This window comes from Sciurus vulgaris (genome assembly GCF_902686455.1).
Source record: "Sciurus vulgaris genome assembly, chromosome: 10".
In the NCBI taxonomy this organism is placed as follows: Eukaryota; Metazoa; Chordata; class Mammalia; order Rodentia; family Sciuridae; genus Sciurus; species Sciurus vulgaris.
The window spans coordinates 78,193,181-78,210,024 of NC_136470.1; the positions used below are offsets into that span (position 1 = coordinate 78,193,181).

At 44.8% G+C, this 16,844-nt stretch overlaps 1 long non-coding RNA gene across 2 annotated transcripts in view; it reads right to left on the reverse strand.

The window, feature by feature from the left end:
* Window positions 1-13,958: 13,958 nt before the first annotated feature.
* The window catches only part of LOC306638287, a 32,757-nt gene continuing 29,871 nt past the window's right edge, over window positions 13,959-16,844 (reverse strand). For both annotated transcript variants that reach the window (XR_013757460.1, XR_013757461.1), the window contains exons 2-3: window positions 14,992-15,237; window positions 13,959-14,456 (exon numbers count right to left, since the gene is read on the reverse strand). This is a non-coding gene — a long non-coding RNA (uncharacterized lncRNA). The remainder of the gene's footprint in view (window positions 14,457-14,991; window positions 15,238-16,844) is intronic.

Sequence of the window (16,844 nt, forward strand, 5' to 3'; positions counted from 1 at the left end):
AAAGGGACCCAATATACTCAGTAGGACCACTGACCACAAGAAGGATCCAAGGGAACAAAATAGGGTCTAGGGCAGGGCCCAAACTATGTCACTCTTCCTGGAGACCCTGTTACTCCCCAGGCAAGACATTTATCACGAGCTGCCTGGAGGAAGAGAATGGAAGTGGTGGGAGCTCTGGGAAGGAGTCAGGAGCCAGTGCTCAAGGGGCACCAAGTCCAGGTGATCCTTGCTAGGACAGCAGCCCGAGAGGCAGAACCCAAGGCAGCAACAGGGCAGAGAATGGCAATCACATGGGCAAGAGGCGAATCTTCAGCAGGGGCAATGGATGCTGCTGCAGAGAGAGGAGTGAGGAGGGGTGAAAAGACAACCCATTGGGAAGAGGGACTTTTTTCTTTTTTTTCTTCTTATCTACAAATCTAAACTGCAACAGGGCACAGGACCAGAATCAAGAGTCGGAGTTATAGGGTCCAAATGCATTTGAGCAAAAAGTGGAGATTGCTAACACAACCAGAGCCCACTTGCAATGAAATGGGCTATCTAGGGGCTGGTGAGTGCTGTGTTTAAAACGCTTGGACAGAAGGGGGCTGACTTACATCTGGGGTGGCAGGGGGAGGGGCAGGGAGGGGCTCTGAGGGGCCCACAGCTCTGAGGGGCTTCCAACTCTTGCGTCTTTCTGAAGTGCGGAAGGCTGTGTTTGACACAGTACCAGGGAGTCAGAGGTCTGTTCAGCAGTTTGAAGACAAGGCCTGACCCAGTTTAGAGGATGTGTGTGTGGTTTCTCTTAGTCTTTCATATATTTTGGCAAAACTTTTTTTCTGTCCTCTCTCAGATCTCCAGCCTAATGGAGATTAAGTTAGTTGGGGGTCCAGGGTGGATAGCTGGGTGGCTGAGAGTCATGTCCATGCTGGCTCCTGGCCCAGGGCATCAGGCTGAAGTGTTTCCGATATCCGTGGTGGAAGACAGGGGGAGGGGAGGGCTGGAAAGCATTATCTAGAGCAGCTGTTTGACCACATCCCTGTCAGGGACACAAGCTCATTAAATGCCTTTGTGTGGATTAAGAAAAATTTCCTCCCCCATCTCATGTAGACCCAGCTCCATCTGGCTGAATGAGAGAAGGCCTAGATTTCATCTTTTATTTGCTTCCTCTTGTGCAGTGGATAACCTGTACAACTGTACTCGGTGACCTTATCCCCTATCCCCCTACCCTCTCCAAACTACATCTAGTGGGCTTTGAACTCAGGACTAAGTAGAGAGGAGGTGGATCAATTATTGAGAATGAATGGGCAGTTCAAGGAATAGTTTCAGCTCAGAAATCAGTCATCTAAGAAACAAAGCCACATGAAGACAGTGTCTAATATTAAGACTGATGTCTCAGTTCTCCTGGCCCTTCTCCAGAATTGCAGAGCACAGGAGAGGCTGAGGATAGAAGAACATGTTCCAGGAACAAATCCCCAGATGCCTTCTTCCCTCACGAGTCCATTAAGTGCACTTACTTCTTTTCTTGAACTTAAATACTTATGTGTTAAATAGTTTTTGATTTATGTAATCTTTTATGTATCTGTCCATAATCCCATCCTCTGTCTTGAATTCCAGACTCCTAGAAAGTGCAGACTGTGCATTACTTGAGTAATCTTGCTCAGTGTAGTGCCTGGCACATTGCCACCTGGTGCTTTTAGATATGAACGATGGTAAAGTTCAAATTCCTCACCCTGGCATTTTAGACTTTCCATCATCTGAACCCTCGACCTCTTCCCCCTCCCCACCCACATGATTCTGTTTCAACATCCTGTATAACAACCAAGCTTGTTGCCATTTCTTGGGCATCTCATCTTCATGACTTGTCTCAAGCTGTTTCATTGATCAACACACCCCTTCCCCTTCCTCCTGTCCCTGAGTTTCCAAATCTGACCCCATATTTGGAGGGTCGACTCTAATTCTCTTCCTTGTGACAGTTTTCCCCGATTCCTTGTAGAAGGGATCTTGTGTCTTTCCTTTCTGTGGCACTTCAACTTTGTATGGCTTTCCTAACGTTTTACCTTGTATTGTTGCTTTTTGAGTAAGTAATGGCTCCTTTGCTATTCTGGAACTCTTTGAGGACAGAGGCTGTGTCCATCTTCCTCTCTGAAGGGTTCATTCCAGGGCTTTACACCTAGAATTCAATTCTGTGGCCTGAAAAGTCCCATCTGTACTCTGAGCCTCCATTTGCTCTTCAGCAATGAGGGACTGGGAGAGATGATCTCTGAGGCCTATGGTGGCTCTGGCCTCAAGCTTAGCCAGTGTTCTCTGAATAAATAAGAGGTTAGAAAGAGGGCAGTCCCACTAGAAGAGGGAGTGTTTGGGAAACTTATTATTTATAGAAGCCTTAAGTTCTCTCACTGCCAAGAAGTTGGAAATTCAAACTAGTTAGTCCCATGCACCAGATTTTTCTCTTCCCATGAATGGGAATGGTATTGAGTGACTCAGAGTAGTTGGCACAAAGATACAATCTCTGCTCTGCAGAGTTGGCAACTAAGAACTTCTCCTGCAGCATCCCTTCCTCCCTTCATGAAGCAAATGTGTAGTTCACTACGCCTGTGGCGGACAGGCCGCCATCCTAGTTGAGGTTCAGGCCTTGGACGACCCATGTGGGGCAGCCCCTTAGCAAAAGAGCGCCTGTCGGCGAGCACTGAGGCCCCGAACTCAGATCTATTTTTGACAATAATTATTAAGCATTTGTAAGACTTGGGCACACCGGTAACTCTTTCTAAAATAGGCCCTAGATCGTCTCCCCAGGGTCTTGGCAGTGACTCAGCTCCGTGTACAGTAGCCATGATTCAGAATATGTGGGCACCGAGGGCCTGTGGGTGACTCTTGGCAGCTGTTCAGCGCTCCCTACTAGAACCCAGAGGATCACACAGTCCAGGAGAGGAGGTACCCACACTCCATGCCCTCAGTTTTCCGGAGTGCTACTGTCACCAGCACAGTCTCAGATCTCTCTGACCTAGCCACGGCAGACCATCAAAGCCAAGGGCATTTAGCAGGAGAACTCCAGAGCCAGGAAGGGAGACAACTGGGACTCTGATGGACCAGTGTTGGGGCATCTAAGGACTGAGAGAATGAGGAAAAGGGGTCCAGAGGCAGGAGGAGAGGGGACAGGGAATGCTGAGAGGTCCAGCCAGGAGTCCTGGGCTTCTGGCCCAGCTGGGCTGCTGACTCACAGAGGGCTCTTAATCTCCTGTGGAGGGCAGCTCCTGGGAGCCTGTGGGGCTTAGTGGTATTTGTACAGTTACAGAAGAGGGACCTGTGGGCTGGCACAAATCCCTGCCTGGCCAAGGACATGAGGGTGGGGGCGCAGGCAGGGTGGGAGAGAGAATGAAAGGAAGAAGTAAGTCCACACCACCCCACTGTGGGAGTGTGTGCAGAGGAACTGGCAGAGAGACAGAACCTGGATGGGGACAGGGGAGAGTTAGGCAATCCAGTACCATGAGACCAGTCCAGACTGTGGACTTGGTTCAGGAAGAGATAGGCTATGCATTTTCCAGTTTTCATAGCTAGGTCTAAGACTTCCATTTTAGTTGGGCAAGTGACACGTGCCTGTAATCCTAGCAATTCTGAAGGCTGAGGCAGGAGGATTTCAAATTTGAGGCCATTAGTGAAACTTTGCTTCAAAATTAAAAATTTAAAAAGGCTGGGGATATGACCTGGCAATATATGACTTGCCTAGCAGTCATATGGCCCTTGGTTTAATCCCCAGCATCCTCCCCAAAACAAAACAAAACAAAAACCCTTCCATTTTCCTGGTAAACTAGAGCAGAGGTTTCAGAATCAAATACATTGAGTACATACACAGAAACTCAGGATCCACTGCAGAAAACATCTCACTTTCTGCCCTTCTACACCTGCTCCTGCCTTCCAAGGGTCTCAGGAGTCACTTAATTCTCTCCTTTGTCTCATTATACAAATACGAGATGGGAATAAAAATGTCCCCCTTTGACCTGCCTCTCCAAATGCTGAATGATGAGTAGAGACCCAGCAAGTGGCTTGTTGCATTCCAAGGTTCTGCATAAAATGCTGATTCTTGGCACAAAATGTGTAGAATGGAGATAATGTTGTCTGAAATATTTTCAGAAGTGTTTCCATATCCTATGTATCTTGTTGCTCTGGGAATTCCTGTTCACTGTGTTAGCAGGGAGTTTCAAGGCTTCAGGGGAAAGACACATATCTGCCATTGCTGAGGTTTCACTGTCAAATTAGATTTTTGTGAGTCTCTAAAGTGACCATAGTCTTGAAAGCCAAGTGCTAAGAATACAAGATTCTCAAAAGACCTGAAGGATCAGATGATAGACTTTTATGTATGAGAGATCCCTGCAAGGCAGGGAGAGGGTAGGCAAACCCATCCCTTTTATTAAATGATCATAGGGAAAAGGGAGACAGAGGGTGGGGACTAGGCAGTCAGAGGGTGGGGACTGGGCAGTCATCTTCCCACCCCAGTTCCTGTCGCTGGGGAATGTGTTTGGAGTGGAACACTGTCCACTTTTGGACATCTGTAGGGATTACATACACCAACTTGGGGGCACCTGTGGCCCCATCAGAGGAAATGCAGTGTAGCATAGCCACCTCTGTGCTCCTAGAAGCTGATAAGGACCTTCACCTGAAGTCCTTCTGGGAACTTGGGAGTGGGACGTGGTGAGTGTCTGGCACTGTCACCAAGAACAGACTGGTTAGGTAAGTCTGCATGTAAGTCCAGCCAGACCTCAGGGCTTTGTGGTACTCAGGGGAAATCCTGGAGGGGTCAAGTCAGCACAGAGACAACTGAGCCTGGCCGAATTGCAGCAGATGTTGGCAGACCATCCATCCATTACCTGTGGCCCAATGTGACTGGCAGTTGTTAACTGTGGATGCACAAAAGACTCACCTGGGGATGAAACTTCCAAGCTCGGGCTCCACACCCAAAGGTCTGAGTTTAATTGATCTGGTATTGGTGTATATGAACCCCCTACCCGCCAACTGGTTTATAAACGGGGGAAGTTAAGTGCTTCCTTCAGGAATGGAAATCCCTGCTGCCCCAGGTTGAGGAGGAGGGTGAGGCAAGTGAGGTGCCCAGGATGCAGCATTTACAGAGGCACTCACTGTCCAGGTCATGTGGGTGCAGTGCAGAGCCCTGGATACCTTACTTTCCTCACCTAGTCCCCCCTCCATTCTCCTCTCCAAGTAGTCCGTGCCCTGGGCCTAAGTTAAAGAGGTAACCTAGTCTATGAATCAATCCCCCTGCTTTGGAAGATACCCAAAAATAGCCCATGAGTGTCCTGGGGCCAAGAGACCACTGGGCGATGGACTTGGGCAGACAGTAGGCAGAAAATCAAAAAATGAACAGATAAAATTGTTACCTTAAGTGCTTTGCTAGTTTCCGGAATGAGAATGACAAGACATTCTCATATTGACTGCCAAATACAGCTGAATCATTTCTGCCAGCTCTCTGAAGCCAGGACTGTTTGGTTGAACTCACTGTGGAGGAGGGTGGACTAGATCCAGGGTTCTTCAGAAAGGAATTTGAGTTACACAAATCAATGTGTGTTCATGTTCTGTTACAGTCACAAAGAAAGAGAGTGTGTGCCTGCCTCCAAGTAACACGTGGGCGACGCTCCGGAGGCCCCTGCTCAGCTCTGGTTTGCTCATCATCAGTCTCACCCAGAACACAGGCTCAGCAGTGGTGAATCAGAAATGACGCTATGGAAGGCAGCTTTCTGGGGAGCATTAGGAACTGATTAGTTTGTTAGTGGGAACTCAGGGCTGCCGTGAATGGTCCAGTGCTGTGCAAAAGCTCAGGGCTTTACACACTAGAACAAATGAGTCCTTTATAAATAATAAGTGACCTTTGTTTTCTTCTGCCCTGGCTTCCATTCCACTCCCTCCTTCCTTCATTTGGATCCTCCAGAAGGAACCCGACCTGGCCCTGCCAATGGGCATTGGACACCCCAAGCCATGATAGGAGCTGCCATGGGGCTGTCCTGTGGTTTAACCCAAAGTCTTTCTTACAGGGGTAGGAAAAGGGCCCTGGCCTTTAGGAGCAGTGTCATGTCCTTGACCATGTCAAATCGCCTTTTAAAGTCTGATTCTGTTTCTTTTCTCTTCTTTTTTCTCAGCATGGATGATGATGGTAGGGAAAACTGCCAGAGACAGTAGGGAAAGAGCTGGTAAGCAGAATATTGGATCAAAGACCATTCACTGAATACCAATTCCCACTCAGGTCCCTGTCAGCTTCTGGTCCTAGGTCACAAATATCAGCATCTGAAACAACTGCCTGTAGGATAATAATTGGAGGTCTGGATTCCCTCCATGATGGGTCAGCCATACCTGCTGACAGAGGGGACCTGCATGCTCTCTGAGCTCTTGGTGGCTAACATGTGGGCAGTACTGAGACGTGAATGAACTTAGGTTGAGAAGTCCTTTCTCTATCATGATTTCTCTTGAGAGCAGCAGCAGCAGCAGCAGCAGCAGCCACGACCCATAACACTCAAGAGCTTTCTCCCTTACCCATTTGCTGGGATCTATTTATCTCTTAATATAGCCAGCAGCTAATCCATCTGTAAGACACCTGGTCTTGATTTAATTAATGTGCAAAGCAAAGGAGCATCAGGCAGGTAAAAATCTGTAATTAGCAATAATGTCTTAAGATTTTCTTTGTTGGATCCCCACTCTTCCCTTTCCAGGAAGTGGGAGGGGATGAAAAGTAGCCAAAGGCACACAGGATTTAATTCCTTCTTGAGTAATTGCTCCAGAAAGCCCTCTAAAAATTTGCTGGCTGTTTAACTCAGCAATTTGAACTTGCATTTAGGAACATCATCAAATTATAAATGCTTTGATCCTTTTTTGCTTCTGTGCATACAGAAAACCTAGTGCACCCAATTGCTATGCCCTGTTGTCAGAAGTCTTAGAAACTCTTGGCTCATGGCCATGGGTGAGAGGTTTGAGATGGGCTGGCTTTGTTGGAGAAGGAAACAGCTGGATGCCCTGGAGTAAGCATGGGAAGAGGAACCAGGAGGCCAGTATGCTGGTCCCTGTTCCCCATTAGCTCATGAGATGACACAGGGTAGGACATTGTCCTTCATTTTCTAGTCTGTAAAATAAGGGGGTGGGTCAGATGATTTTCAAATTTCAAAGTTCTGCTTTCCCAAACTTCAAAACTCTGCCATTTTTTGCTTTTAGGAAATGCATTCCTCTCTCATACCACAAAACCAGAGCTGAGGTGGGTTAGGCAGGGGCAAAGAGAACTAGATAATGAAATTTGTTCTGCAGGCTTGGTTATCAAAACATTTAAGGAAAAGATGAATAACTGGATTATAAGATTCCTTTGAAGAGTGCTATACTATGGATAGGTTGTAGAACCTGTAGCCACAGAGGAGAGCAAAATTAACTTGCCTCTGGGGGTTTGTAGGGCACCTGTGACCTCAGCCTTAATCAGCATCATATGTTCTCTGATAGCACTAGAAAACCACAAGGGGTTTAGGCAATCACCCAAGTTAAACCAGTGCCATTGCCTTCCGTGCCCCTGCATGCTCTTCTACAGGGGAAGGAGAGCAAGACTGGGGGAACCGGCAAGGTGATCTGTTCTTTCCTTTCTAAAACTCATTCAGCAGATGCTTGTGCCTACAGTGGGCCCTTAGGGAGGCAGTAGGAATTAGACCTGAAGCATGGCTCAGAGGCTGCCAATGGTTTTTCTGAGCTTCCACACTTGCTTCTTTGGCACTTTGGGATTATGTTTTAGACCTGAAACAAGAGGAAGTCATTCATAAGGAGACTTAACTTTTAACTCTAAATGAGCCTAGATGGCCACAGGTCCTTAACTAAGTAATAATTAGCCTTCTTCTGTCTGTAGGATTCAATGCCACCTACTCTGGGAAGCCTCTCCTGATATCCCTAGGCAGATGTGAGATCTCTGTTTTCAGGTCATCCATACCATTTGTCTGCTTCCACACTGTTGGTTATTCACACCCAAACTTGCACTATTTTTTTATTCTGTGTCTTCTTCTCCTTTAGACTGGTAGTTCCTCAAGGGCATAGACTACTGAGGCACAGAAAGGTCAGATGTGTGGAATGGTCCAAATGCTGGCTGTGTGAGACCGTTCCTGATGTGAGTAAGGGGCATGAGGATGGTGGTTTTGCCTTTCCGAGTCTCTATGTGGTTTTAGTTTTGTGAACTTATCTCCATGGTTTTGAGTTCTCATACCATCCTGAAGTCTTTTCTCTGAATGGATTTCATGGGTTACTCTGAACTAAACCAAAATTAACATTCTCCTTTGTTCTGGATAGTCCACTGGTTTGAATGCAGCTAAAGACCACTTTAGCATTTTTGTGCTAACTTCATACCGTTGACTCATATGAAATGTGAAGTCCACAAAAAAACTTCAGTCTTCTTATACCAGCTGCATCCAAAATCCCCATGCCCTACGTTGGTGATTATTATTTTACTTTGTTTCTTTAACTCATACTTGGGACTTCGTATTTTTCCATACCTGGTTTCAGCTAAACTTTCATCAGTTGATACAGGAAGGGCTGAGTTCAGAGTGAGATGCAGAAGGCTGAGCGTGAACGCCTGCATGTGTGCATGCTGCTGTGTGTTGGCCTGCATCCTTAGCCATGTGCCCAGAGACGAATGAGTACTTCCAGCACTGGCAACCCTAGGGGATTGCTCACTGTTGTTGAAGCAGGCTGGGTTTATTTTTATGACAAGTATTTACTGCAGAACAGCCTAGCAGAACCTCCTGGGTTTCACAACTCTTCCGGCTCTATTACATACACAGAACGATCAGCCAGGCTGGCTCCCATCTCTCTTCCAGGCCCATAGAGAGGCCCACCGGGAACCAGAGCATCAGGTTCAGGCTCAGTGTCAAGCATCTGACCACAGGGCTCAGGGAGACCCCCTGTGGGGACATTTGAGGGCAGAGCCATCTCACCCCTAAATAAATAAGAGAAGGCAAGACTTTCAGTCTCTTTAGCACCTGGGGGTAAAATAGCACCTGTTTATATAAACTCAGTGAAGTCCAACGCCTCCTGGAGAGGGATAAATTTAGGCTACAGCCCAGTCCCCAAGCTTCATCTTATTCTGTGTTCTCTTTCTTTTCTTGTATTGGCCTAGGAGAGGCCAGGGGAAGCACAGCCCCATCTTTCCTGCTTACCCCGTACCCTGAACCACCGTTCGAAGTCCTTGGGTGGCCCCTGCTAGCCTAGATTCCATTTCTGCCAATCTCGTCACAAAATTGACACATCTTAGCATTCCCCTTCTCTTTCCTTATTGCCAAAATCCCTTGTATATTTTGGGACTTGGCTCAAGCAAGTGCCTAAAGGAAGCTTCCCTCCTTTCTTCCAGTGATTGTAAACTTTCATTTTTCTGGGCTTCTCTCTTTTCAGCATCCGAGGGGACCCTGCCCCTGCAGGCCTGGCAGGGTCTGTCATAGAGAAGCTGTTGCGCTTGGTACTTGAACTTGTCTTCCATGGACCCTATTTTGCTTTGTTCCCATCTAGTCTATTCCTGTGACAGAGACTCCTTGGTGGCCCTCAACATCAATTCTTCCCCTTTTCCATGTCAGTAGAAATTTTAACAGAGATAAACACTATAATTCCCAGCATCACTTGTAGCTAGGTGTGACCACGTGACCCAGTCTAGTCAAGGGGTGTGAGTGGAAATGGTGAGTGCAATACCTCAACCTTTAAAAGAAAGGAGCCTGCTCCTCCCTGGTTCCTTTCCCCCTTCATATTGGTCTGAAAGTAGATATGGTAGTGAATGTGGTTCAAATGCAAATGAGGACAACAGCTAGAGATAATGGAGCAAGAAAAGAAGCCTGAACAGGGTCATTTTACCAGCTCAGATTTTACTTGAGAAACACACTTCTATATTATTAAAGCCACAGAAACTCTGGGTCTCTGTTGCATGTAGCTAAACCTGCATCTTAACTAGTATGGCATCCTACCCCACAATTCTTGGTTTCCCCATCTGCTTCTGCCCTCTCCCTGTCCCTCTAACTCTCCCAGCTTCTTGACTTTTCCCTCCCTACTGGGCCTAACCCAACCTCTTTCTTTTTTAATATTTTGGTTTTTTTGTTGTAGGTTGACACAATACCTTTATTTTATTTTTATGTAGTGCCCAGGATCAAACCCAGGGCCTCACTTAGGCTAGACGAGCATTTTACCACTGAGCCACAACCCCAGCCCCTTGATCCAACCTCTTGAGGCAACCTTGGATCCTTTCTCTGGCATTGCCCCAAAAGGCAAACTTGGTGAGTACAGGGTGGTGATGGTTAACTGGCATTTCTAGATTCTGTTTGTTTTCTGGTTCCAACCTCTGCTACTTGGGTGTTAGATATCAACCACTTATTGCCTCCTTGTCTTGTCCACTTGGTCTCCCAGCAACTTGTCCATAGCAGATCCTTAGTTAAAGTGTGTAGATTCACATCTTGGCATTCCTAGAGTGCCACATTGGATCCTGGATAGTGCTCAATGCTGTGGGCTTATTACTAGCTTTTCCCAGTTATGGAAGCCTTCCCAGCTGGAAAAGGCATTTGGATCAATAAATCAGTTTGCCAAATGCTTCTCCATTGGGCTTCTTCCAAGAAGTTTTCCTTTATATCAAAGAAGGGAGGGTTATGGCATTCAGCCCTACTCAATCCCCTATTGCTTTAGCTTCCTTGAGCTGTTTTCCATTACTGTTGACCTGTAAGTGTTAAACAACAAGCCCAGAGAAACTTAAACCTCAGTTTGAGAACAAATAATATATTTTCTGTAACATCAAAAAATAACTTGTTTCCATGGAGCTAAGTGGGAAAATTAACTGGGAAATACACAAGAATCCCATAATTAAGTAGCTAATAAGAGGACAGGTAAACCTTCTGTACTAGACTTGTCTTCTTTTTAGCACTTATTTGTCTTTTAAACACATCTTTCCTTGACTAAGGAGAACTTTTTGAAAAATTAATAAAAGTAATGGAAGTGAGCAGGAGAGGTCAGGTCATTCCAGGACCGTGCTGGCTGCAATGCAGTTCTTCCCTCTTTCTCTTCATTCCCAAGCACAGGTTATTGGCTCTAAGTCAAACAGCTACCAACACCCATGGGCAACTGGATGACAATGGAATCTGCAGCTCTGATAGTCAGTTTCTGAGGTTCAGTCCATAGTTGCTTTCCTCTGCCACACCTTTCTGCCATGATGTTCTGGGCCTGAGGTGAGGCAGAATGTCATGGTGGGAAGGTGTGGCAGAGGAAAGCTGCTCAGTTCACGACATCCAGGAAGCAGAGGGAGAACTTGTACTAGACTTTCTAAGGCAGCCAGAAGAATGGTGCCCTTGTGCTAAGGGACACAGCCTCATCTGCAGAAGTAGAATCAAGACTAGGGAAGGGTATTGATTGAGTTTGGAGGGACCTTACCCCACCCTCTTTTGGTGTGACCGGTGTGGGTGCCATTTGGCATAGACGATAGAACTCCAGCTTTGAAATATAAAAATTGTGTCTCAAGTACAAGTTCTGCCACTTTCTGTTTCCTGAGCAGCCCTAAACTAGTTCCTGAAGTTTTCTGGACTCATTTTCTTGATGGGAAGAGAAGATAACACATTCCCCATGTTTCTTCCAGCCACAACGTTCTGGGAGTCTGATGGCCTCTAATAGTCATCATGGTCATGTGCTTCCTGGCTGCCTTCAACAACTGTCTGCCCCAACCTTGCCACCCACACTGATGCCTTTCCTCCCTCCTGCAGCCAACTGCTCCTCCTGCGGCTGGATTAGAGAACCAAGCATACTCAGAGTTTCCCATAAACACAGAATCCCATTCACAGCAGAAAAGGTTGCGAAGGCAGAAGTGGCACAGGATCCCAGCTGCTGTGAGTGAGCCTGGCTCCTTAGACACCTCAGGCATGTCATTATTGACTGCCTGTCCTGGGCCCAGTTCCTTGCAGGAAATGGTGGCTCAGACCCTTTCAAAAATTTCAGTGTTTATTTTTTTTTAGGAGTTCAAGTTATTTTTATTTTATTTTTCTGACCAGTTCCAAAGTTTTACCAGACATCCTTCCCACCTCATTCACCTAGTAACACATACCATCTTTAATTTCTCCTATTTTCCTGCCCGAATGAATGGGCTACTACTGATTCCCAAAGGAAATAGTAGCAAAATAGTCAATATTTAGATCCTGCTTGCTTTCTGCCCGCACACTTTCTCAAATACTATGAGCTACTATACTGGTTCAGCTTCATTTAATTAAATTCCTGTTTGCTCTTGTGGCAGATGGAAAAAATAGACAATCGTTTCCAGTCCTCTCTTCAATGGAGGAGGCTATTTTCCCACTCCTTCTTAAAAAAAAAAAAAAAAAAGAAAAAAAAAATTGTAGTAAGGCATACAAAGCATAACGTCTACCATTTTAGTCATTTTCAAATGTATATTTCTGTGGCATTAAGTACCTTCACATTGTTGTGCCACCATCACCTCCATTCATCTCTAGAACTTTTCCATCTTACAAAACTAAAACCCTGTACATGTTAAATACTAAATTTCCCTTTTTTTCCTCCCCTCAGCCACTGGTGATCACTGTTCTACTTTCTGTCTCTAGGAATTAGACTACTCTTGGAATTCTACAAAATTTATCTTTTGAAACTGGCTTATTTCACTTACCATAACTTCAAGTTTTATCCATGTTATAGCATATGGCAGAATTTTCTTCCATTTTAAAATGGAATGATGGATATTTCATTGCATTTATATACCACACTTTGTTTATTCATGTGTCTGTGAATACACTGGGTTGCTTCCATCTTTTTTTTTTTTTTTTTTTTTTTTTTTTGCTATTTGTAGCAAAAATAGCTATGAAATGTGGGTGTACAAATATCTGTTTGAGTCCCTATGTTCAATTCTTTAGGGCTTATACCCTGTGAATGCTGAATCATGTGTTTAATTTTTGAGGAATCACCATACTGTTCTCCACAGTGGCTACACCATTTGACATTCACCACAAACACACAAGTCTTTCAATTTTTCCATACTCTCACCAACACTTGTTATTTTCTGTTTGGTGTGGGCTTTTTTTTTTTTTCCTAATAACTATCCTAATGTGTGTGAAGTGGTATCTCATGGCTTTGATTTGTATTTTCCCAGTGGTCCATAATGTTGCACTTCTTTTTGTGTGTTTATTGGTCATTTGTACATCTTCAGAGAAATATCTAGCCAAGTTCTCTATTTCTTGAGTCAGGGATGGCCATGAGAGTGACCAACTGTCCTCATTTGTTCCAGACTTTCCCAGGTTTTGTACTGAAAATGCTGCCTCCTGGGAAGTTGCTCCGTTATGGGCAAACTGGGATAGTTGGTCACCCTGGCTGGCCCTGCATCTTGCTTTCTGGTGAACAGAATGCATTGCAAGTGACATGGTATATCCAAGCCTCATCTCTAGGGACTATGCAGCTTCCTTTCTTGCTGCTTTTGGAAACTGACTGCCACATGAACAACCCGTGCTAATCTACTGGTTGATGTGAGACATGAGGCCCGGTCAGCCCAAAACTCTTGTTAACACCCTTCTAGCTGCCAGACATGTAAATGGGGCCATCCTCAGTCATTTAACTGCCAGCCAACCTGCCAGCTGACCACAGATGCTCAAGAGCCTAGCAGAGCTCAGTCAGGCCTGGCCTAGAGTAGAACTGCCTGCCAGCCCATAGGACTGTGATCTAAATAAATGACTGCTGCCTTAAGCCATTAAGTTTGGGATAATTTATTAAAAAGTTAAAATCACTTCATACAGCTTCACATAAGAGATATAATGGTCATTGTTCCCATAAGATCTTTGCTATAGACAGGACACTCCTGTCCACCCGGTGCTCCTGTTCAATTATTCTTAGTGGGAAGAGCTTCACCTACTCATTTATTGCATCCTGGCCCTGAAGGAGCCCATAGGCCATGCATTCTCTGAAAGCAAATGAAAGAGAAAGTAAAAGAAACAGACATACCTCAACAGATCAGGGATGCTTTATTAAGCAGTGGAGGGGTGAATTTTCAGGAGGAAAATGGCAACTGGTTACAATAGGGGTCTGAGTTTTATAGGGTTCAGTGAGACCGAATCATAGAAGAATGTATCCATTAGGCAGTCAGGGGGAACAGTTGCAGATATAGGAAATTGTGAAAGTCCATTGTTCTCCTTTTCTCCCTGGGGGTTGTTGTTTTCCATATCCTTCACATTCTCTGCCAATCGCTTTGTCCCTCCCCTCATCATTCAGTTTTTACTGCCCAAAGACAGATGAGCTCATTAGATTTAGAAACTGAAGGGACAGAAAGAGCCCTCTCTGCATACCATAGTTGGCCACTTTTTCTTACAGTTTCCATTTTTCTCTTCTCTTTCTCTCTTCCTGATTATGCGCACCTGGAGAATTTCTGACTTGCTTGACATGCTTTTTCTCCAGTTGGCAGAAGCTTCTGGGACAACACTCTTGTTCAGCTTGCTTGGTTCTCTGGAAAGCTATGATGGAGATGAACTGTTTTGACAAAAGAACCTTATCATTGCAACCTGTATAGCTGTGCCAGAACTGTTCAAACTGTCTTGTTCTGGAAACTTGAGGTCAAGACTATCAGGAGTCTTCTTATAAAGGAGATCTGCTTCTTGTTGGAACTTTCTGATTCTTAATCCTTTCAAGAAGCAATTGAGCTCTTATTGTCTGATGACAAAGGTCCAGACAATGTTTCTTTTTCATCTAATCAGGCTTTGATGGGCCCTTGTACCTGTAGTGGATTGCATTGCTGCCCCAGGGATTTGGATGGTGGAGCCAATTCTTAGAATCAGATTGAAGAGAATTCCATTTTAGAACACTTTCCCAGTTCTGTATCAACAAAGATAGATCCATGGACATATTAGAACTTCAAGGTCTTTAGAAATCAACTGGTCCAATAGTACCATTTTACTAAGACTGAGATTTGCCCCAAATCTAGAAATGACCTGCTTAAGGCTACTGAGGAAGATGGTAGCAAAGGCAGGGCTAAAACGATGGTCCTCTTACCTCTTGTTTGGTGCTGTCTCAGATATTCATTGCAGTGGTCTCCAGCTACTTTCCAATAGGCTGTAGGCTTTATTGATTTCTGAAAAGTGGGTTAGGAGAAGGGAAAGGAAGTGAGGATTTCCTGAAGACTAGTCTGTTGGGCAGCAGGAGTGTAGGGCAGAGGGCAGTACGCTCAAGGACAGAGGTCTTAGAAAGGCTCCTCCTGTCTTCTCCTTGCTGAAAATATCCACAGGGGAGATACTCAACCTAAAAAGGGAAAGGAGCCAAATCCTTTACCAGGCTAGGAAGGAAACAACTACCAGAATACCCTATCTTTGTCACCTTTTAATTTTGTTTAGTAAACATGTTTCTTATGAACACAGATTTTCCAGAGGAGAAATCCATCGCATATTAAATCTCTGCCTTTCTGTTCATTCCTTTTGACACTTGTTAATTTTTCATTGTGTTAATATATAATTTTCAGTTTACTTTTTAACATCATTTCATATTGAGTTTTGTGTGTATCAAGTCTTCAGTTTGTCAGTTTTAATTGGAAAACTACAATATGAGTGCATCATAATTGACTTTCCAATTTGCCTCCTGTTGAATACTTGCACTATATTAAATTCTTTAGTATTAATAACACCAAGATGTTTATTTTTGTATCAGGAGCTCTTTTTTCCCTTTGGGTGTATGTATTCAGGGTGTGCTTCCCTAGGTGGAATTATTTGATCACAACTAGGTCTCATCTCTTACTAATTCCAGATTACTCTCCAGAAAGATGCAACCAATTTTTAGGGCCTCTAACTCCATTTAAATGTGTCATTTTCCCCAGCACACAATTGTGCTATTATTGAGTTTCGTCATATTCATTTTGCCATATCGGTTGGGGAAGCTGAAATAGTTCAGGAAATGTATGGAGAGAGAAGATATGTGAGAAGAAACCAAGAAGTAGAACTTGCCGCAAGCTAAGACAAGTGCTCCAAATGGAGCTAAATGAATGAGGTTCATCTATAATGGCCACTTGTGCAGGGTACATGGTGGTCTGATGTGGTAGAAAATTTAGGGTCAGATTTAACAAATGTTCAGTAGAGCCCATGACTGATTTCTAGTTTTGCATTTCTTTCCAATTTAGCCAGGTTTTACATTCTTCCCTAGATAGTTGACTATTTGCAGTACTTTTGTGCATCATCTTTGATTCCTTGTCCAGAGGTATCTTTACTCGCTACAATGTTTGGATATGTCTTGTCTTTCAAGGGTTTATGTGTTGGAAGCTTGCTCCTCAGTGTGGCAATGTGGGAAATGGTGGGAACTTTAAGAGTGGGAGCCCAGTGGGAGGTTATAAGACTGGTCTCTCCCCCTCACTCTGGCTTCCTGCCATGTGATTTCTTTCTCTTGCATATGCTCCTGCCATTGTGCTGCCATCTGCCATGAGGTGATACAGTTAAGGGGACCCTTGCCAGGACTGGCACTATGCTGTGGACTTTCTTCAAAACTGCAGGATAAATAAACCTCTTTCTTTATAAATATCCATCCTCAAATACTTCATTATAGTAATACCTGCTTTTGCAGGTCATAAGGAGCATAAGTACTTTTCCATTCTAGTTTCTCCTTACCCACAGATCTGTGACTCATAAGAAGGCACAACAGAGTGGTTTAGAAATGTGTATTGGGAAATCAGCTATTCCTGATTGTGTTCGATCTGTCAAGTTGCATAGCTTAACTGGGCTCCTCAGAAGCCCCAGGTAGGAAGTAGTGACCAGGGAACAGAAAATGATGGACTAGAGAGAGAACCTTGATATTTAGCTACTCATACCCATCTTTGACTTTGCCCACCTTTCCTTACCTTCATACCTCTTTTCTCAGAGTAGCAT